Source organism: Capsicum annuum, chromosome 4 (genome assembly GCF_002878395.1).
Source record: "Capsicum annuum cultivar UCD-10X-F1 chromosome 4, UCD10Xv1.1, whole genome shotgun sequence".
In the NCBI taxonomy this organism is placed as follows: Eukaryota; Viridiplantae; Streptophyta; class Magnoliopsida; order Solanales; family Solanaceae; genus Capsicum; species Capsicum annuum.
In genome coordinates this window covers 139,518,240-139,526,950 of record NC_061114.1, presented here as the reverse complement: position 1 = coordinate 139,526,950, position 8,711 = coordinate 139,518,240, and positions in this window count along the sequence as shown.

Here is an 8,711-nt window from a genome sequence, read left to right as displayed (position 1 = left end):
ACATGCAAATGGTTTAATCATGAGGAAACAACATGATTACATGGCTAAATACATAATTTGAGGATTTATTCTTAAATAAATACAACATGACATAGGATTTGCAAATCTTAAAACATGATTTGACTTATTCAACTTGAAAACACTAGTAACCATAATTTGATATAGAATTAACAAGAGATTCATAGACCTTTTTCATCTTGAACATGTATAAACTCATAAGGTAAACCAAAAGAGGGTTTTTGAGTTGCATGAGTTAAAGGGACCAATGGATGAACATCCCACATATCACAAGTAGAATCTTTGGGGAAACTTCTTTGAATTTATTCTTGACCTTGAAAAATCCTTGCTTCTTGGGGAATATGAAGAAACCATTTTCTCTCAATTCTATTTTGTCATTTGATATTTAATGATGTAAAGTAAGGTTTTGGCTACTCTAATACCACTCCTTACAAAGCCAAAAGGACATGGGTTTGGATTTTAAGGATGTGGGGATTGACATAAAAGCCCCTAGAAAAACATACAGAAATCATATTCCTAGTTAGTACGAGTTGACCTTATGACTTGTATGTTAGGTACTTTTTGATTGTTGACTCAGAAGTTTGGCAGATTTCAAAGAACATGTACTGGTCTAGATACGATTCATACTTCCAATATGAAATATGTCGATATGATTTGGTAAAGTCACTCGTAATATGAATAGACAACTTGGGGAACCAATACTGTTATTGACGTGACGTCTTACTGTATGATTTGTACCTTTGTATACTATTGGATTCCCTCTTCGTATCTTGGACAGAACCTCAAGGGGTCAATACTAATGCCTATACAACTAGGTTCATACAACTCGTACCCCTTTTAAAGACCAATTGGGTCAATTCTTAACTAAAATATAATGTTTAACATTCTATACTTGACTTAGGTGTGAGACCTACATATGAATCGTACGCTAGGTTACAACTTAAGATCATTAGTCATATGTTTTACAGAGACCGAAAAAGAAATGAGGTATTACTAAAACACTAAATTATGTGACCTACAATTTTTTTTTTGAATAGCAATGATCATAATATGTGTGTATTGTTGTATCCTTGTTGTATGTTGTTTACAACTTATGAAATGACTTTTAAAGTAAATATTAGGGTGTTATATTGTATCTATACATATCTATCAAAGTGGAAGAGATTTTAAGTACGTATACCTTTGAAACATTTAAAAACATAAACCTTTGATTTTTTTGGAGTGGATACGATTAGGGGTACTTGAGTCGTACACTAGATCATGACTCATAACCACCATGCTCTATCCTTTTCTATCCTAAGAAATATATTAAGTTTACATAATGTACTCCATACGACAAGGTCATTCCTTTGTCGTAACCTAGCTAATGAGTCGTATACTAGCAAACTATATAGAGTAAAGTATCAAGCCTAGAGTGGACTATTTTTGCCATGAGTTGAGCTCACAATTGCATAGTTATTCGTACCTTTGGTAATGACTCAAAGTCCCCATTTCATACCAAATAAGTTTGTTTGACCTAGTAGAAGGATAGAGTATGAGTTAGGGTACCACTCGTACCCTGGGTAACGATAGTCAGGTGAACCATAAGGGGAAGTCTTACTTGTGCACGTGTGTGTTTTCCAGACATTAAAAAATGACCAATTGGTCATTTCCCTTGCCTAAAACCCTAAAATACCTTACTATATATGTCATGGTATCCTCCCAAGTTTTTATTTGAAAAACTTAAATATTCCAAACTCTCGAAATGCACTTAGAAAAAGATTGAATGCTAGGGTTTGGAGGTGTTCATCTTATGACAAAAGGAAGAGGTCAAGTTTGTTAGTTATTCAAGTTTTTTAAGGCGTATATCTTTTACCCTATTTAAATAGAGTATGTGGGATACGAAAACATGAAAATATAAGTTGAACATGAATTGTGAAATTTGGTGAACTAATTCATGACCCATATAAATTTGTACATAATGAAAAATGAATAATAGAATACAATGTCATGAAAAATCTAAAACTTGAACATAAATTGTGCACTTTGGAAGATAACATTAATCAACATAACCTAATTTGATTTAATCAGTGTCTAATTTGTCACACCAGTATGATGGGTGTTCAGTACCTTACAATGGGTACTAACACTAGCGAGCATGGATCAAATTGGTGCCTAAAAAGACTAGGGTGCAAGACCTAAACTGGTGGGTGACCCCTTATAACCTATAGTGGTGCTGTTATTCTTGAAATTAGGGACTTATATTAAATGTCTTAGTACTAAATAATGGGTGAGCCTTCATCCCTGTATTTTCTCTAAGCTAAGTACTACTCTCAACTAAAAGGCACTGATAACTGATATCCACAATATAATAGTATTATGAAAATAACAATATATGCATAACTTGAAGTACTCAAGAACGTCAAACTAATATATGCATGAATTCCTAGTTATGAGGTGTTCATAACCGATCCTCTCTAAAGAATGCAAATAAACATTACAATCACATAAACATAATAGGAAATTTCATAAATTAAAGCCATTAATTAACAATTTTATCATTATAATCTGATTTGATGTTTCTGAGTATTGAAATCTGCTTAAACTTATAGGAAACACATATGTGTGGTTTAATTCAAGAAATGAACTGATGAAGTATGTAACTAATGCTTTTCATGGAACATTAAAACTTAAGAGGTAAATTTAACTTGAGTATTGAAGAGATCTTAGGGACTCAATGTGTGGAAGGAATACATTGATAATATACCGTACCTGGAGATGAAATCCTTGGATAATTCTTTGGAATCTGAGTTTGAAAGGTAAAAAACCCTACTTTACCTTAGGAGTAGGGAAGAAACCCCTTTTCTAAGTGTCAATTGAATTTTTGAGTTTATAAGGACTTAAGGTAATACTAACCCCAATAATCATCCTTGGGATACTAAAGACAGAATGGTTTTCGGTTTTGAAGATTGTGAAAATACAAACCACCCTTTTGAAATAATTTAGAATTTCTTAGGAAAGTGTTGTGATGACTTAGGCTATAACTTATGGGGTCTGACCATGAGTTATTTCCTAGAATTGTGACTTAGGGACCTAAACCTTTCATTCTAACTTTTATTACAATGACTTCTTCTGACGACTTATTTATTCTGACAATGAGTCATCATGAATAGTCATAGACAAACGGGTGATTTCTTGATTTCTTACTATCTTGTCGACTATTCTACTTAACTATTCATCTAGAATAATAATGAGTAGTATGTTGGAGTCAACTTCCTCAGTCAACTATCCATAACTCCTTACCTGAATATCGAATTAAGGTAAGACTGGTGGCATTGGAAAGCTAATATAATTGTCTATATGTTTGTGGGTCTATTTCTCCAAAACTGGGGTATTATAATAATGAACACTTTGTTCATGTATATGTAAGAACTATACATTAAGGTGTTTTTTACTAAGCAACAAAATCCACCTATTCACACTATATGTATAACAATAATTGTTATTCTAGTCTTTAGCAAATTTCAATAAAATAGTTTTAGCCTTCTATCCTTTATTCTAGTTTCTAAATAACCAAAAAATCAATTTTATTCTTTCTTTGACAGAGTAACAACTCTTTCTTTTAAATTTCTAATTTATCCCCTTTACATTCCATTTGCAAATAATCATAGTTCTTATAAGAGTTAATAACTATTGATCCTACTAATTTAGAACTAAAATAATTAGATCTAGTAGCAGTGTTAATCAATTACCTTGACTTACCCTTATTATTGTTTTAGGTTGGATAACTGAGGAAGAAGCAATCTCTTACTTTCAATTAACTATATTTATTGACTTTTGATGTTTGGGATTTTTATATGTTCTAAACTAGGCTTGTACTTTTATTTTCTTACTACTCGATCTTCTTCTTTTAGGTGGTTCATTAAGCTCTTCTCCCTCCTAGACTAGTTAGTTCTCTTATTTCTTTTTTGATCATCTAATCCTGTAGTCCTCAGAGTTGTGCTTGAATTAGATGCACTCCCTATAGAATTTAGGTCTCTAATCATAGTCCACTACTTGTTGTGTTATGCCATAATGAGATTCAATTTCGATGAAATCAATTATAGGGCTAAAAATGTCAACCTCCATGAAAACTCATGTATATGAGATATTATTCGTAGGAGTAGTATTCTTATAAGTGTACAATGGGGTACCAATTCAACTCACCACTTTACTTAATGCTTAAATTAACCAATATCCTTCTGGTAATCCTAGGATGTTCACCTTTAATGAAATTATAGTGATAAAATCCATATTAAGAACAAAATTTGCCACTCATGGCTTTAAAATAAATATCTTTATATGGTAGGACAATGATCCTACTTTAAAATCTTTTTACTATCCTCCATGAACTAGAATCGATAAACAAAATATCTACTAACATGATCGATTATTTAGGCTTCTTCACAATCCAAATTGTACTGACTAAATTATCCATTGACTTTTCATTCGCAATGTCTCCCAAACGATAACATGTAAGTGTTATTGATAAATAATCATTTGTATCCTTGATTTTCTCTGTGTGGGGTTAAAATAAATCTTTCTATTGCAATATTTAAAGGTTGATAAACCTATGTTGCCCATTACTAGTAGATGTATTTTAAGGGGAATCCCTTAAATCCTAGCCATCTGGAACTCAGTACTACTTTTTTTTGGTTGTAGAGGCCCGTACATCAAAATATTTTAATATTTGAGGTAGTAAATACATTTTCGTCACATGCTTTTTCACATAGAGTTCAAAAAGTTGAAACATTGTTACATTATCATCAATATTTTCCTCTAATACCTTCTTATCTATAATAAGATGAAATTGAGCTTAAGAAAGTTAATGGAGATATAATTTTTTCAATATTTATGCCGGCGTTACCATCATAGTCTTTTAAGATTTATTTTTCCATTTCCTTACCATTGTTAACATGCATTAGCCTTCCTAATGTTAACCTATGTCGAGAGAAAAGTTAGCTTGACATTGAGCACTAAATGGAATAGGAATAGATCACATGTGCGGAAGATAAGTTAATCAGATAATGTAAAAGTGCATACCAAAATATGTATTAAAATATGTCTGAAATATCTAATGGAATATTGGAAACCATATTTTTGTATAAAAACAACTGATAACACTAAAATTACTGAGTATTTGTCTAACTGATTGTTTGAAACCCTCAAACATCATGAGGAGTTGATGGGAAAGATCCCCAACTAACTCCAACTAGCTGAGCATAAGAAAATACCAAAGTAATTTATAAAACAAATTATGTCCTTGATGGATAAGGACACAACACTACTGCTGCTGAGGAACACTAACTTGTATAAGAGCGTTAAGGAAACTATGAGTCCAAATCTATATTATAAGACACATAGCACGGAGAAAAGTATACGGTCAGTACTTCTAATGTACTTGTATGAGGATTGGCTAAAATGAATGAGCTATCTGAACATAAATGCATGAACATGTAAAATCTGATAATGCAAGACCAAGCATAAACATATTTCTAAGATAATCTGTAATCTAAACGAGTAAAAACTATATAAATTAAAATATGTACACTAAGTTAAAAAAATGTGAACTAAAATACACTGATTACTGTATTGTGACTGTGGGAGGTATCATATAACAAACATAACCTAATCTAAGCTTATTAGGGTCTAATATGTAACCCTATTTGAAGTGTGTCAGTACCGTACCAGGATTACTAACAATAACTTTGTTGATCCACTATACTGGTGTCCCGAAGGACTAAGGATACACTCTTTATTGGCAAATGCCATCATAAGATATGTGTCAACCCTTAATTGGTAGGATGACATCTCAAACCTACGCTGGCTACGTAGTTCTAGAACTCAAGAACTGATACTACTGGTCACACCCTCTACTAGCTGGTGAACCTCCACCCTGGATTCGTTTATTACTAAATCCTACTCCCAACTGAACTATCACTATAACTGAACTGAACTAAACTTGACTGAACATTTTTACTAAACTGGCATAGCTTATCATGATCATAAATATCTAAGTAAATAATAAAACTCATGAATTCACTAAATTAATACTTGAAAGATCTAAAATCATGTAAAACACACAGGTACAGGGTATTTATAACCCACCAGCACTAAATGACCATAAAGTACGATATCAACACTTAAAACTGTAGGATAGGAATCAAGTGTTCAAAGACCCAAAGCATGAACATTCTACCAAACATATAAGAAGCATAGATTTGAACATTGAAATGTCTTAAACATGAGGAAACAACATGATACATGGATAAATTCATAATGTGTGGATTTATTTAGAAATCAATAAACATGGCATGGGATGTACAGCACTTAAAACATGATATGACTCATTAGAGTTGAACACACTTGAAAATATAATTTCTCATTGGATTAACATTAGACTCATGGACTTATTTCATATTGAACATGTATAAACTCATAAGGTAAACCAAAAGAGGGATTTTAGGCTCCATGGGTGAAAGGGACCCATGGATGACAATCCCACATACCTGAAGTGGAAGCTTTGGGGAAATTTCTTTGAAGTTGTTCTTGACCTTGATAAACCCTAGCTGCTTGGGGAAGATGAAGAAACTGTTTTCTCTTGATTCTATTTATAAAATTAATGTATAATGGTGTAAATTGGTGATTTGGGGCATTTTATACCGCTCCATGTGAATCCTAAATTGCATATGTTTGGCTTTTAATGAAAATGGGGAAAGACATAAAAATCCCTAGAAAATTATGCAGAAAATCGCATTCCTAGTCGGGATGAGACGATTATACGACTTGTATGTTAGAGTATGACTGGACTGTTAACTCAAAAGCTTAGCAGATTTAAAAAAAGATGTACGGGTCTAGATGCTCGTCGTATTTCCAACTAGTAAGATGCCTATACTACGTGGTAAATTCACTCATAAGATGATTGCACAACTTGGGGAACCTACACTATTATTTTTATGAAATCTCAATATAAAAGTCATACCTTTGTATACGACTTGATACCCCTTCACGTATCCTAGACAGAACCTTCACGGGTCAAGACTGATGTCCATATGAATGGTCTTGTATTAATTCTACCCATCTTAATGATACATGGGCTCAAGTAGTACTGCAATAGAATGTTCAACTTTATATACTGACTTAGGTGTGAATCCAACATACGACTTGTAAGATGGAGTATGACTGAGGATCATGAGTTTGATATTTCACAGAGACCAAAATATATACAGGGTATTAAAATATCTCATTGTGGGAATATTCATCCTCAAATGAGACTGGTTAGACTAAGACCACTAAGGCAACTGAGATAATATTAAACATGCATGACTTGAAACATGATTACATATTAGATTCTGAAGCATGATACATCGACTGAATTAATTTTGTTAATGCATGCAATGACATAAGATGAGTTACATAGCTTAAACTAAGAATGTAAAAGAGTAAATCTAAGGAAGATCCTTACCTCAAGATGACTTTGGGTTTGCGGAAAAAAGCTTAGGGTACCTGGTTGGCATATTTGCCTTTGCTTCCCAAGTAGTTCCCTCAAAATACTGATTTTACCAATGAACTTTATAACCAAGGGAAATTTTTAATTCCTTATCCTTCAAATATGACAATCAAGGATCTAAATTAGGACTTATTAGTAGTAAAGCCTATCCTTAACGTCCATATATTCTAAAGGAACAACTAAAGCTGAATGCCCAATACATTCCCTTCACAAGAAAATAAGAAATACCAGATATAGTTAGACGAAATCTACTGGCAACTCTAGCTAGTAAGCTACTTTCCCAAATGACTCAAGATTCTATATAGGCCAATATAGCTATGACTAAGTTTCTCCGTCTAGCCAATTTCGGTCACTCCCTTCATAGGTTAAATCTTCAAATAATCCTAATCACCAACCTTACACTCAAGATATCTCCTTCTCAAATTTACATTACATTTCTAGTGGTTTTAGGTTGTCTTCACCTCTCCTGAATCAACTGAACTTTATCCATATCCTCAAACACTAAATCAAGAGCTATCAAAGTAGCTTAACCTAACCCAATTCATGCAAGAAGAGATCTACATCTCCTCTCATAAAGAGCCTCAAACAGAGGCATCTAAATACTAGATTGATGGTTGTTGTTAAAGGAAAACTCTATCAAAGTTAAGTGGTCATCGCAACAACCTTTAAGTCAGTAGAACATGAACTCAGCATGTCCTCTAGGGTTGGAATAGTCCTTTCAGCCTGACCAGCTATTTGAGGATGAAAAGTTATACGGATATAAACATGGGTACCAAGACTATTATGAAAATCCTTCTAAATGTGAGTTAAACTGAGTACCTCTATTTGACATGATAGACAACAGAATCTAGTACAACATAATCAACCCCCGAATACAAAGCCTTGCATAATCCTTAGCTGAGTACGAAGTATGAACTGATAAAAAATAAGTTGATTGTGTCATTCTATCAATAATGAACCATATCAAATCATGTTGACGATATGTATGAGTCAACCTTATCAGAAAATCCATGTTCAACACTTCCCACTTCCAAGTGGGGATGCTAAACTCTTACAATGTACCACTAGGCCTTTGGCCTTAGCCTGCTAACAATTTGGACACTTAGCTACAAACCTTTTAATATCCTTCTTGATACCACTCCACCAGTAGATTTCCCACAAATTG